This window comes from Protopterus annectens, chromosome 8.part0 (genome assembly GCF_019279795.1).
Source record: "Protopterus annectens isolate FY-2018-M chromosome 8.part0, PAN1.0, whole genome shotgun sequence".
In the NCBI taxonomy this organism is placed as follows: domain Eukaryota; kingdom Metazoa; phylum Chordata; order Ceratodontiformes; family Protopteridae; genus Protopterus; species Protopterus annectens.
The window spans coordinates 100,374,251-100,388,476 of record NC_056741.1 but is presented as its reverse complement, the minus strand read 5'-3'; positions in this window follow the sequence as shown (position 1 = coordinate 100,388,476).

Here is a 14,226-nt window from a genome sequence, read left to right as displayed (position 1 = left end):
CCAGCATTTGAAGGTTAAAAAGACATGGAAGATGTAGAACTGAAGTGGATATCGGGTCCATCCAGAGTTACATTGCTACAAATGCAAGCTAACATAACATAACTACTATGCTGCATATCTGCAGTTACAAAACACACAAACACACATCATTGTTCTTTGCAGACTCTGCTGGCATGAGACAAACAAGCCACAAAATCCCACTACTTCATTCAATATGACACTGGCCACATTGTTCATGATACTTTTGTAGTTTTGGCATTGGTTCTTCTGTTAGCTTTGTGTTTAGGGAATGGTCAACAGCTGCTCCACTACATTTTTGCCCTGGATTAAAATTTGTTGTGGCCAAGAATTCCTGTCAGGCCATGATCCTTCCTTTGAAGACATTCTTGTTCAATAGATTGTCCGGTCTTGTATTTAGGAACTGCTTGGCATTGTGAGTCTGGCATTAGAATCAGATTACTTTCCTTGCGCAGGTCTTTTCCTGGTAAGGGCCCATTTCAGAAAGAAACTTTTTGTACTTACTAATTAATAAAGAATTAGTTAGTTAATATTAAGTTAATATGATAGAAGGTCTAGTCAAATTACCCTCTGTAGCCACAACTCGAGCTCCAACATAGAACATCATTCAAATACAGTTTAATATATAGTAAGATATATAGCATAATGTGTACTTATATACAGATTGAAAGACATAAATTTTGTACAATATGATAATAACATTTAAGGAAGAAGTCTTCAAAGGAAGGATCATGCCCTAACAGGAATTCTTGGCGCCGACAAATTTTGAGCCAGGGTCAAAGATTTGCTCTCACAATTGCAGGTAATTCAGAGACATTATTTTTAACAGAATTTTCATAAAGACACCCCTGGTCTGGTATTATGGTTAAGGTGATTGTTTCACAGACACAAGGTACAAACTTTGATTCTCACCTTTGGGAAGAAAACTGGCTAGACTTAAAATGGCCCTCAAGGGCAGCTAGCCTACTAATTAGCTATGAACCTATGAAGTACTTAGAAATGATATACATTAAATAAGTTTGCTTTTAAACATTAGAAATGTCAGTACTGGCATGACATTGCTTAATTAAATTCCAAACAAATGGAACACTGTGTTTCAGGTACAGTGGCTAGTCACATCTGAGGTGGCCAGCAGCTAAATGCCCTCATTTGGAACTAGAACATTTCATCACTGTTGCTCCCTTTTGATGTAATACCTCCACTGTTTGTCTCTGTGTTGTACGTTTATTTGCCCCTGCCACCTTCCCTATTCCTTGTTCTACCTTGTGTTTCTTGCTACCATCCCTTCTACTTTTTGTCTTAAATAATGGAAAATGGATGACTGTTGCACCACAAAAAATATGTTCTTCTTCCCCAATTATTTTTCCTTCTGGCTACCCCTGTATGTGCTACTCTGTTTCTTCTTGTCCTGCTTCAGGCTTTTCAATGTATCATTTATATGATGACCTAAGTTGGCAGTTTGCTGCGCTAGCCCTCTGTGGCCTGATCACAATATTTTGACTTTTAGGCAGTTCATTGCAATTCTGAAAGTACATTTCATCAGGCAGTAGATTTTACTACAACATTTTTTCAGAGCGTCTTTTGATTACACCTGTGTTCTGTGCCACACATACCTGGTTTTAGTTTGCCTTTCTGCCTTACTGGTTTGTTTGGTCCAAATTTATAGAAATGTGTCTCATGGAACATGAAACTAAAATGTGTCAAATATGCGCACTAGTGTTTCACAGGAAGAAATGATTTCCATTAGAACTAATATAGGCAGAGGCATGTACTCGCTCATAATTTATAATAGCAATGTGCAAATGATAGCTTCATGGCTTCATGGCTCTTTCTTCCATACATTTCCTGCTCCCTTAATATATAAATATACAATGTATATATATATATATATATATATATATATATATATATATATATATATATATATACTGCACAGCTCTGTAAATGTATCTTTTCATCAGAAGGATGTTGGCAAATTGTTCCACTATAAATGAGTTTTGCAAGCACTTTTTTTACAATGAACATTTTAATTGAACTAAAATAAATCCACTTTCTTAAATGAGTATTCCAGAGCAATGTTGATTTAATCTCAAACAAAATATTAATGTTATGACTAATAATATTAATAATAATAACAACAATAATAATAATTTAAATTACAATGTGAATTTAATGCAGAAACTAAAATGTTGCTGAAGTAATGTTTTTATTCCTATACTCCAGGTTATATATAATTTCACTCATTTTTTCTTCAAAGATATTGGTATGACAACGAGCCTGATAACTGGACCAGTACAAGCTCCACAACAGATGAAGACTGTGCTATAATAAGAAATGATGGTGGCTGGAGTGATATCAAATGTATTGACTCTCAAAAGTGGATCTGTCAGAGACTAACTTCTGTTTGCAATTTCTCTAAATCAATGGTAACAGAGTGTTGAACTACAGACCTCACTGAAGGCCATGCACTGCTGTAGAGAATAAATTTTCAATAAATAAATTAAGCTATGTTGTTTTGCTATTAATGGTAATGTGATCAAGTTGTCTAACCCTCTTTGCTAAATAGCAAACATCCCAACAGTTGGAGAGAATTTGTTACAAGCAGCAATATTATTATGTTTTGTGCATGTTTCTCCAGACATCTAAAATAATAATGTTTTCTTCCTAATCATACCATTGACTTTATATTTTTATTGAAACTTTTAAGTAAATATTTCTCATCAATCGTTGTTGTGTTCCTGTCATGTACAATAATATTTCCTAGAAGATGCTCAAGGGTAAAAGACGGAATATACAAACGCCTGTATTGCTGTCTCTTGTTCAGCTTGTTATGTCTCCTTTTCTAACTGTCCTTTGTATAAGTGAACATGTAAGCAGATATCAGCTTTATGCAGCAGTATCACATATGCAGCAATCATTTCTCAATGGCGAATATTATAGCAATAACCCATGCCTGGGTGTGGGTAATGCTGGATTTATCCACAAAGCCAACCGTGGGTAAATCCAGCATTACCCACACCCAGAAGTAGGTTATTGCTATTATACAATGACATTATTTAAGAAAAAAAATAATTAATTTTCTTAAATAATGGCATTGTATAATGCCTCCTTGCTGCCCTTCCGCAGCTGTCTGGTATTCTGCGGCAGTTCTGATGTACTGCGCATGCATATGCCTATGCAGTACATCAGAGCTGTGGGCAAAAGCAATGGAGAAAGCAAGATCTCTGTTGCTTTTTACAAACTGTTTCACTATTTTAAATGGGTTTAACATAGCGAGACAGCTTTAAAAAAAGCAATGGAGCCGTTGCTTTTTTTAAAGCTGTCTCGCTATGTTAAACCCATTTAACATAGCGAAACAGATTGTAAAAAGAAACTGTTTCGCTATGTTAAATGGGCTTAACATAGCGAGACAGCTTTAAAAAAAGCAATGGAGCCGTTGCTTTTTTAAAGCTGTCTCGCTATGTTAAACCCATTTAACATAGCAAAACAGTTTGTAAAAAGCAACGGAGAAAGCAAGATCTCCATTGCTTTTTACAAACTGTCTCACTGTCTCACTATGTTAAACGAGTTTAACATAGCAAAACAGTGTGAAGCAATGGAGATCTTGCGTTCTCCGTTGCTGTAAAAAAAAAAAAAAAAGAAAAAGAGTTATAGTAATGGAAAAAGTGTGTGTGTTTTTTTTTTTTTGGCTAGTTACAGGCAAATCATTAAAGCTTGTGGTTAGGAAATGATAGACAGTTGAGCACAGACTGCATACCCTTCAGAAAGCAGACTTGGCAGAAGGGATACTTATAACTTTAGTCCCGAATGCCAATTAGGGCATGAAGTTAAGAGTGGAGTTGGGGCTTACATTGTTTCGGTACTTTATTACTGTCCTTAGTTCACCTTGGTAACATAGGGCCTTTTATTTTAGCAGTTTATTAAATGGTCATCAGACTTGTCTGGTGGGGTGTTCTTGCTGGTTTGTGGTTTCCTTTTGTTATGGTCAGTTGAGCTGGAGATTTTATGGCCTTTTGTTGGTCATGTTGGCTTGGTGTTCTTACTGCTGTGGTGTTGCTATAAGAGGCTGAGATGTATGGTGCATGTGCACTTTTGCTGCTAGTTGCAGTATGCAGACATCCCTGTTATCCAGACATTAGCATCATAGACAGAATTTTACCTCATAATTTGGGGCCATTCTGTAATCTCTCCATGGTGCTCAATGTTGAGTCCCCAGACATGATAACTACCTTAATCCAGACTGTAAGGGGTGTCCACAGGATAAAGTTGCTTCATAGACAGAGGGTGAGAGACTTCATGCCCATCGTTGGTTAGGGGTCATTGCGGGAGGTTAGAGCCCACAGGTATGAAAGGGTTTAATTGCTAAGCACAATACCTTTAAGAACAATGTCATTTATAATGTGCTCAGGATGCGGTACACGTGCATGGTACAGGTATGTTATGGAGGTATTTCACTTGCTGTTTTAGGCATCTTACCTGTCATTACTGTCTGCATGCTGGGTTACAGACATTTACAGAACAAAGCATGGGGTGAAGCTGCCAAGATTGCACTCTCTTGGGGAAGGGGGTTGTGGCCCAGTGTAGTGGTTGTGCAGCTGATGAATGAGGTAGGCACTTGGCAGTGCTTAATGTTGTCACTAAGAAGTTTTGCTTATGTTTGTGCTGATAATTTACATTTTCCTCTCTTTTGCAGGTGGGGAAGCACAGAACTGGCATCAGTTGGTGGCCTGAAGACCAGTTAGTGGCCTAAAGGAAATTGTTTTAAAGATGGGGAAGCACAGAAGGGGCATCCTTAGTGGCCTGAAAGAAGTGAGTTTCAAATGTGATGGATTTTGCAGGGGTAGATATTCCTCCTGCTGGAGTGATGCCCAAGGAGGTCACAGGTAATCCTAATTTATTAGGTGCGCATTGAGCATGGTGGTGCAGTGGTAGCATTGTCTCCTCACAGCTAGAGGTTCTCTTGTTTGATTCTCGGCTGGAGCGCCTTCTGTGTGGAGTCTGCATGTCATCCCCATGGTTGAGTGGTGTTTGAAAGACATGCATAAATGGGCATGTCTTCATTAAAAGTTGGGTGTTGAGCTGGCACCTCAGCACTGTTAAAATCGACTGCCAATCATTAGCAGACCGGAGTTCTGCTGTGGCGACCCCTAACCAGGAAAAGCCGAAAGAAGAACAACATTGAGAAATGACAGGGTCAGTGCAATTTGGGAGTAGAGTGGGAACAGGGTGTAAGAGGTAAGTCTGGGGCAGGGTGAAGCAGGTTTGGGGTCATCCACAGGTGGAGGGGTCATGACATCGTGAGATGGGGTTGCTTTTTGTGGGGAGGGTAGTTGGTTGGAGTTTTCTGGTGGCAAGGTTATGTAGTTGGGTTTCTCGGTGTCCTGTGCTACTTTGGAGTTAGCACTGCTATCCATTGGATTTGTCAGCAGTGGTTGAGACTTTAAGGCTAGGTGAAGGATTTGACAGAGCATTGAAAGGTATAGGATGTCTATGAAGATGTGCAAGGAACTGGTATCCATTTAAACAGAAGACCAAAGGTCTAAGCAAGGTGTTGTTTTGGGTGTTGCTAGGAGATGCACATCAGGGTTTATTTGGTTTGCCAGATGCAAAGGTAATACCAATAAAAAGAGGAGGGGGTGAAGTGTTGGGGCAGGGGTAGATTATGGATGTCATGGATATTACTGGCCTCCTGATGTTTGCATATTTTGAGGAGAATTGTTTTGGCTTATTGGCTGGCAAGATGGAAGGATGTGGAGAGGAGGGCTGTACAGGATGCAAGAACATTTGGTGGAGGAATGTTAATATTTGTAGTTTCATTGTGTCTAGCATCAGATGTTTAGTAGAAGAAGTTGCAGGCTAAATGGTTGATTTCCGTTTGGGCTATAGGACATTGATATGAGTCTTTGGGGTTGTCAAGGTGAGTTGTTAGGTTGGCTTGGAATGATCAGTTGCTGTACAGGATTATGAGGCAGTTTTTAGTAAAAGGGTGTATGGTAGGGCATTGCGGAGTTTGTTAAAGTATGTTTAGTCTAGTAAATAAGGTAAGGCAGGTCAGTTGGGCAAGGTGTTTTTTTCTATGATTTTTGTAGTATCACAGGTGACAGGGTTATGCAACTTTACTACATCTGGGAGGACGGGTCATATGTCTGAAAGGATGGGGTAGGTTGGACAGTGTGAAGACTGGCAGACTATGGCTGTTGATAAGCTGGGTTTGTTGTGAAGGCTGGCACTGGTAAATGGAGGTTTATTGGGTTACATCCTGGGGGTTATTGTCTTTCTGGATATAGTGAATTCATTGTGGATGTATTTCAGCCGTTCAGAAGGTGGTTGTTGGTCAGTAAATGCTAGGATGGTTATTATGTTTTCTGCTTATGCTGGATGGTTGGTGTTATAGCAGGATTGCTCTTATACTGCTAGGCAATTGATCCATTAGGAATGGAAATCTCATTTTGGTCATTAGTGTATCCATTGGGTTGATAGAGGCTGCACTTAGGCATGATGTCATGTCACTGACCTTGTTTGTTTTTGGTGACATTTAGGGTTCTGGTGGTACATTGTGATTGTGTGGTTTTGCCTGGCTTGGGTTTAGTGTTTTCTGGTGCATTTCACAGGGGGATTTTCTGGGAATCAGCCTGATCAGGCCTTTTGGCAGATGGATAGGGTAGCTGATGTGGATTTTCATTTGTTGACAAGTGAGGCTAATGCTGTTTGGTTGGGGCTTGTGCTGCTAAAATGGCAGGATAGTTGTTTAAATGTCTTACCGTCGGTTTTAATTTCTCCAAGTCTTTGAGTTACTAATACCATGATGAGAATGGACCCCATTCCTAAGTCAAAGTACAATTAAAGTTCATGAAATTAGTATTGTTTCACTCTTTGACATTAGCCAATAGTGCTCCTCACAGCACCGCAATGTGCCCAGTAATGACTCCTTCTGCAATTCATATGGTGTTACATGAATTGGTTGTTGTTGTGTCTTTCGGCTTATCCCGGTTAGGGGTTGCCACAGCGGAACTCCGGTCCGCTAATGTTTGGTAGTGGATTTTTACTTGCCGAGTTACCAGCCCTGATGCACAACCTTCAATGAAGGCACGCCTATTCACGCATGCCTCCACACAGAAGATGCTCTAACTGAGAATGGAACGGAACAACGTCTTGCTGTGAGGTGACAACGCTACCGCACCACTACCGCGGGTTGTTACATGAATTGGTAATATATCTAAATATGATTGAAAATTCTTTTTTATAAGATCAGTTACTCCTACAACTATTGGAACTGTCTGGGTATCTTTCCTCCACATGGCTCTCATTTCTGCCTGCAGATCCAGGTATTTTATGACTTTGTGTCTCTCTGTACACAAGACACTGTAGTCACTAGGTGTAGCTATTTCAATGATCAATGCTACTTTTGTCTTCTTTTCTTGGACCACTATATCCAATTTTCTAGCATCTATCTTTTGAACTGTTGGTATTGGGTGATCCCATGTGATATAAACTTCATCATTTTCTATGATGCTTGGTGGCTCATGTTTCTAGTGTTTTTCAGCCACTTCAATACCATAATGTTTGCACAATCTCCACTGCAGCAGTCTCACCACATTGTTATACCTTTCAGTATACAGTTCCTCTGCCATTAGTGCATTGCAACCAACAACAAGGTGTGTGACTGTTTCCAATTCATTTCCACAAAACCTACATTTGTCTGTTTCTGCCACATGTTCAATGGACTTTGTAAACCAGCGTGTACGTAGGCCACTGTCTTGGGCTGCCAATATTAACCTTTCATTTCTTGATGTGAATTCACCTCTCCTTAACCATTCCTGTGATTGTTCTTGATCAACATGAGGCACTTCCAGAAGTTTTCTATACTTGCAACTATATTTATGTTTTTTTCACATTTCTTGCCTTCTCATCTGGTCCTTCATCTTATATTCTTTTTTTTTTTTTTTTTTTAGCACATTCAGTTTCTGCCTGGTTTTTATCTACTTCTGGTTTCATTTCCATTCCTGCTTGATGTCGATATGCTTCTGCTAAGTTAAGTAGAGATGCCATCTTAGATTTATTCTCCTTATGTTTCAAAACTTTCACTACATTTGAGCCCTGTGAGGTCAGTAGATATGTGTGGAGTCCCACGATTGTAGATCTATACATGTAATCAATTTCAAGGAGGCCCATCCCTCCCTCTGAGCGGGGAATATATAATCTTGGTATACACTGATTTTTATAAATCATTTGGTAAGCATGGAGCATCCTTGTGTTAATATCCAATCTATCCAACACTTTTTGAGGCCAGTCAATCACTCCAAAACTATAAGTTAGGACAGGAAGAGCAAACTGATTTATGGATTGAATCCTTGTTCCTAGATGTCAATGCTGTTTTCAGGATTAATTTACGTCTTCTAAAGTACCCCTTACTGAGCTTTATTCGGATTTGTTCATGTTTTATTGCTGATCCTTCATCAGTTCCCAAGTATTTATATACTCCCTCTTGCTCAAGTTCTTTTATATCACATTATTGTCCCAAGTTCTTTTATATCACATTATTGTCCCAAACTGATGTTTTCCTTTTTTAAATGTTGCTTTTGCACATTTGTCAGGACCAAATGACATTCCAATATCATCTGATAAAGTTTTGACAACCTGCAGCTGTGCTTTCAGTTCCTCATCTGACGAACTATACAGTTTTAAATCATCGACAAAGAGAAGATGAGAAGTCATTAGACTTTGTTGTTTTCTAGAAGCCAAATTGTAGCCACTGCCTAAGCTGTTAAGTAAACAGCTTAATGGATTAATGGCAAGGCAGAATAGCAATGGTCACAGACAGTCACCCTGAAATATCCCCCTTTGAATTTTATCCCTGGGATAATAATCTGTCCTTTATCGTGGCTTAATTGCAAAGTGGTCTGCCACTGTTTCATGGTTATTGTAATGTAGTCAATCAGTGTAGGGTGTATCTTATACATTTTTAAGCACTCTTTTATCCATGAATGTGGGATACTATCAAATGATTTTTTGTAGTCAATCCATGCCATACTTAGATTCTTCCCTTTCTTACAGTTGTCCACTATAACTTTATTTAACAACAAATGATCCTTTGTTCCATATGACTGTCTTTTATTGCCCTTTTGTTCTACTGGCATAATTGAGTTTTCTTCTAAATGACTATAAACTCTATCGGCGTCAATTCCCGTGTATAGTTTATAAGTCGTTGGAAGACAAGTTATTGGTCTATAATTTTTAGGGAGATTGCAGGTTCAGTCTTAAGTAAGAGCATTGTTTTTCCTGTTGTTAACCAGTGCAGTGTGTGTGTTCCGGGTGTGCATATAAATGGTTCTTACTCATGGCTAAATCCTCATGCAAAGAAGTTAATACTTTAAGCCAAAAGTTAGGTACTGCATCTGGGCCTGGGGTTTTCCAGTTAGAGGCTTTTCTCAACTTTGTTTCAATCTCTCTAGCTGTTACTTCATCCCATTTCATATCCTGTACCTTAAACCCTCTTATTCTTTCTTTTACTTCTTCTATCCGTTTAGCATCTTTGTTATGTTCCACAGGATTTTCATAGATACTTCTCCAAAATGTATCTACTTCATCTTTTTTGGGCGGTCTTTCAATTTCTTTTACCTTATTTCCGAATTCTCTATAAAACATTTTGGGTCATCAATAAATTGCTTATTTTGTGCTTTTTCCTTATATTTATCTTTGTATCTTCTAAGCCTTTCTGCCTGTTTTGAATTTTTAGTTTGTTATCTCCAACAGTGCATAATAGACCTGGTATTTTCTAATACTGTGCATTGCTTTTATCACATCTATCCTTCTTACTATTTTTCTTGAACTATTCCCTCTTCTATAATCTTCTAACAATGACACTTCTTGTCTTAGCTGCTTTATAGTTTTCTCTATTCAATTTTTCCATGATGGTATTCGCTTTCGCCCCCATTTTTCCCTTGCTACCATGTGTTCCTGTGGTAGAGCTTTATCAGTTATTAATTTAGCAGCACAGTAATATATTCTGTTTACTTCTGTTATATCACATGGGTCTCTATGGGCAGTCCTAATTACTGTGTTCATTTGTCTTATCAAGCTTCTGACTTTTGGGGTTTTAATAACCTTCTGCAGTCTATTTCTCTCATTGATCTTGATATATCTGTCTTTGTCTATTCAATCAAGCCAATTAATCAATGTCTTACTGCTAATAAGGGTTAGTTGGTGGGATGTCAGGATTGTTATTAAATGGAATTTTGAAGAAATATCTCAGTTGGTTATTATATTCATTTTGGGAAATGGGGCTGCAATTTGGCATGATGATGTGCATTTGCCTCTGCAAGGTTACAGGTGGCAGTGGGTTAGTGTTTTAGGTGTCCCTTTGGCTGGTAATGTCCAGGGAATCATTATGAAGCTTCTATTTGTAGTTAGGCAAGTGAGTATTTAGCTATTACATAGTGGTTATGCTAGACTATGGTTTGTTGCTTTAGCATTGGAGAGGGATCAGTGGTTTACTTTTAGCCATTTAGGCAACTGGGTACTTTCACTATTTGTGATAGGGCTTAGGGAGATGATGACACTGTTCCAGTTAGGTTTGATAGCATGGGGGTACACCGAATGATGTTTGGCTTAAGCCTTTTAGTGGTGGTTAGGTTGCCAGAAGTTTGGTCTGAGAGAGGGGGAACAGCCTGGTCAGGCTGGTAGGCAGAAAAGAGGGGGCAACTCCCCACTTAAAAATATTATTAAGCCATATATCAACCTAAGATCCCTACAGTCAGCTGATAAACTACTGGTCCAAACCTACAAAGCTAGTAACACTGCTGGTGCATCCATGTTTGCCAACTTCATTGGCAAAACCTGGAATTCGTTGCCAAACTATATAATCCTACAATCCTCCAAAAGTCTCTTCAAAAAAACCTCAAACAGTATCTCAAAGTGAATTGGCTATGCCCATGTACCAACCCTAATTAAGTTATAAACTAAAAGCATATTCTGCAATTATCATAACTTGTAACTATATCACCAAGCTCTGCTTCCAATCTTACTTTTAATTGTCTGTCCATGAGAATTGTGAGTCCCTACTAGGGAACACTACTAACCCATTGTATATAATCACTTTGTTTTTATAATTGTTTGCTAACTTCTGTGTAAGCTATGTAAGTTTGTCTATGTGGAGCTTTTCTCCCTGGGCCTCCGCTGAAAGTGGACATGTATCCAGTCAGACTATCCTAGTAAACAAATGTAAAATAAATAATAAATAATAATAATTAGCTTGCCCTCTTCTATTTTCCCTCTGGTGTTGGATGTTCAATTCAATGAATTGAGAAAGGGAAGTTAGCAGTTGGACGCTGCTTGATAAATAAAATAAGCGAGTAGAGGTAAGCTGCTTATTTGGATGGATGTGTAATTCAATAAATGGTAAATGAAGTGAGTGGTGGCACACTGCTTCATAAGTAAGCCAGAGGAGGTATGGATGCTGCTTACTGGATCAGGATGAGTGGGGTCATCCTGTCCTACATAATGTTACATGGATATTATTATGCTCAACTATACCATGTGTTAGTTGTAATTAATAAATATTGGTTACCAAAATCATGTTTATAAAAGTTTAATAAAGGTCATCAAATGTCATTTGGTGTGATGTGTTTATTGAAGGGGACCAGGACAATGAGTATTTGACCTTTTTAAGTAAGTAAAGTTCAAAAATGAAATGGCGTGCAGTTAATATCCATGCACTCAGGCCTATTACCCTAAGACATATATAATAAGGGAGATTCATATATTCACAATACTGAATTCAAATGCTTTTTATTTGCCCTTAACCTTAGTGTCAGCTTTTTCAGCTTTAGTATGTTTAGTAAACCAGGCTTTCCTCAATGTATTATGTTTTTTTCTTTATTTTAGTTGTAATATTTAATACTGTTCTGTGCTTTTACATTCATCACATTTTAATATATTAGTAAATGATGGACATATATTTTTATTGTTCTCTGTATTACTTTCTCCACAATATAGTTTAGTCTTATCTACACTTACAATTCCTTGTGAATTCTAAATGATTTAGCATTTAAAATTGAGTCCCTCAACTATTTAGTTACCTTTCAAATGTTGTACATTGAAAAACATTGAATGCATTTTATTAGAATGAATATAAAACCTTGTTTATTTAAAATTAAAAGTCCATCTGCAGCTAAGTCAAAGTGCTCAGGGTAAGACATTACCAGTATGGTTTACTTGTTGTACTAAGCAAATCAAATAATTAAACAATGGAAATCCAGGTTCATAAAATGTACCTTTGTTCTTAATATGCACTGCTGCATATTGCTTGATTATAGAAACTTTTGAAACATGTTTAAAATATCCATTCTTACCGGCAGTTGTGTTACATCCTACTACTGTTAATTTTCTTAGAGCTAAAATCATACATTTGTATAGTAATTCTTTTTGACTGTGGTAAAGATACCTGTTATCATTTTGTAAGTGCTGTCCTACAAGTGGTCATCTTCACTGCCTTTCTTCACTGTTAAAGTTGCACAAAAACCTTGCTGGAGATCTTCACCTTGTCACAATGGAAAACCAACATGTATAGTTTCAAAATGTGCACAGAAATGTCACTTGCACTGTATTGTTGATTAAAAAGAGCAATTTTGTTAACAGCAAGGGATTATTTTATGTTTCCAAGCCCTATTTTAACATATTCACATGGGTTTAAGAGAACTTCGAAATGGGACTATAACATTTTACATTTCACATTTAACTTTAAAGGAACATAAATGTGATAAATTAAACCAGAGTGTACACAAAGCATAGTTTTACAAGTGAAACTGTGACACAAAATAAGATACTGCACTGAATTTAATAAATAATTCCCCCAGATTTACAAAGCCTGTTATAGCATGCAGGAATAGTTTAAGAGCTATTTTTGGCAATATGGCCGACGTGCGATCCAGGAACTAGCTGCTGGGACGTGCATGTGAGCTCCTAAGCTAATCCTGCATGGACCGAGCCCCTGTATGCAAATTACCCTCATTTGCAGGTGAGCGGGGTAGGGTCTACATCAACCGCAAGGGCTTCCCCTCCATCAATTGCCAGGTCATGTGCGATACCCAGGGCATAATAATGAATGTGTGTGCTGGCTGCCCTGGAAGCTACCACAATTCCCACATCTGGCATCTGATGCAGCTGTACCAGACATTTGCCAATGGGGACATCCCACACTGTCATCTAGTGGGGGATGCAGGATATGCACTGGAGCCGTGGCTGATGACACCCATCAGAAATGCACACACACCCGAACAAGAACTCCATAATGAGGCACACGCACAAACATGAATCATAATAGAGCGTGCCTGGACACATCCGGTAGAGCCTTGCAGTAGTCACCATATACATGTACCCAAATTGTCCTTGTATGTGCCATGCTACACAATATGATCCTGCAGAAACAGCTGCAGCAGGAACAGCATGGGACAGGGCCACACAGCCCCCCACCTGTGCCAAGGCTTGCACAGGTGCAGAGTGACTCAGAGGAGGAACAACTTGAGCCTGCCCCAGTAGGCAGAAGGAGGCATGCCCAGTATGCCCTGGCCTTGGCAAAGAGGCAACACATAGCACATGCACTGACACAGTAGGGGCCCAGGGAATGACTCCTCTCTCCGACTCGCACATACAGTAAAAGGGATGCCAAACATGACACTACCTGCAGTCAAACATGTATAGGGAGTGTACTATCTGCATCTAACATATTGCAGCCCTGCAGCACCACCCTCAATATTGGGACACCCACAAGGTAAGTGAATCACACATGCCAGTTGGGGGGGTACATACCCAACAACAGTCACAGCCAGCAGGATAGGCATAGACAAACATAAACAAATGCTATACTATGGCCTCTGAATGTGCCCCATTGGTAACCCCTTACCCTCGCTACATAGACAGACTACAGCAGGCCAGCCAGTTGGATGTAAGTTGTTAAAGCTAGGAAGTCAGAAACTAATATGTAGGTAGTTAAAGCTAAGATCTGAAGTACACTGGTATGCCTCTAGCCAGCACGATAGGTAAGACTACAGACTGAAATGGTGTACCCGACATACCAGTACAGTCCTAGCAAATGTGTAAAAGTGTAAGGTGTGCCACACCATCCTACGTACACTTATAGTAACAGTCAGGTGTGTCCCCTCACCCCTGTGTAGAAATGTAGAAACAGTCAGGTGCCCCCCCTTCCGCTAT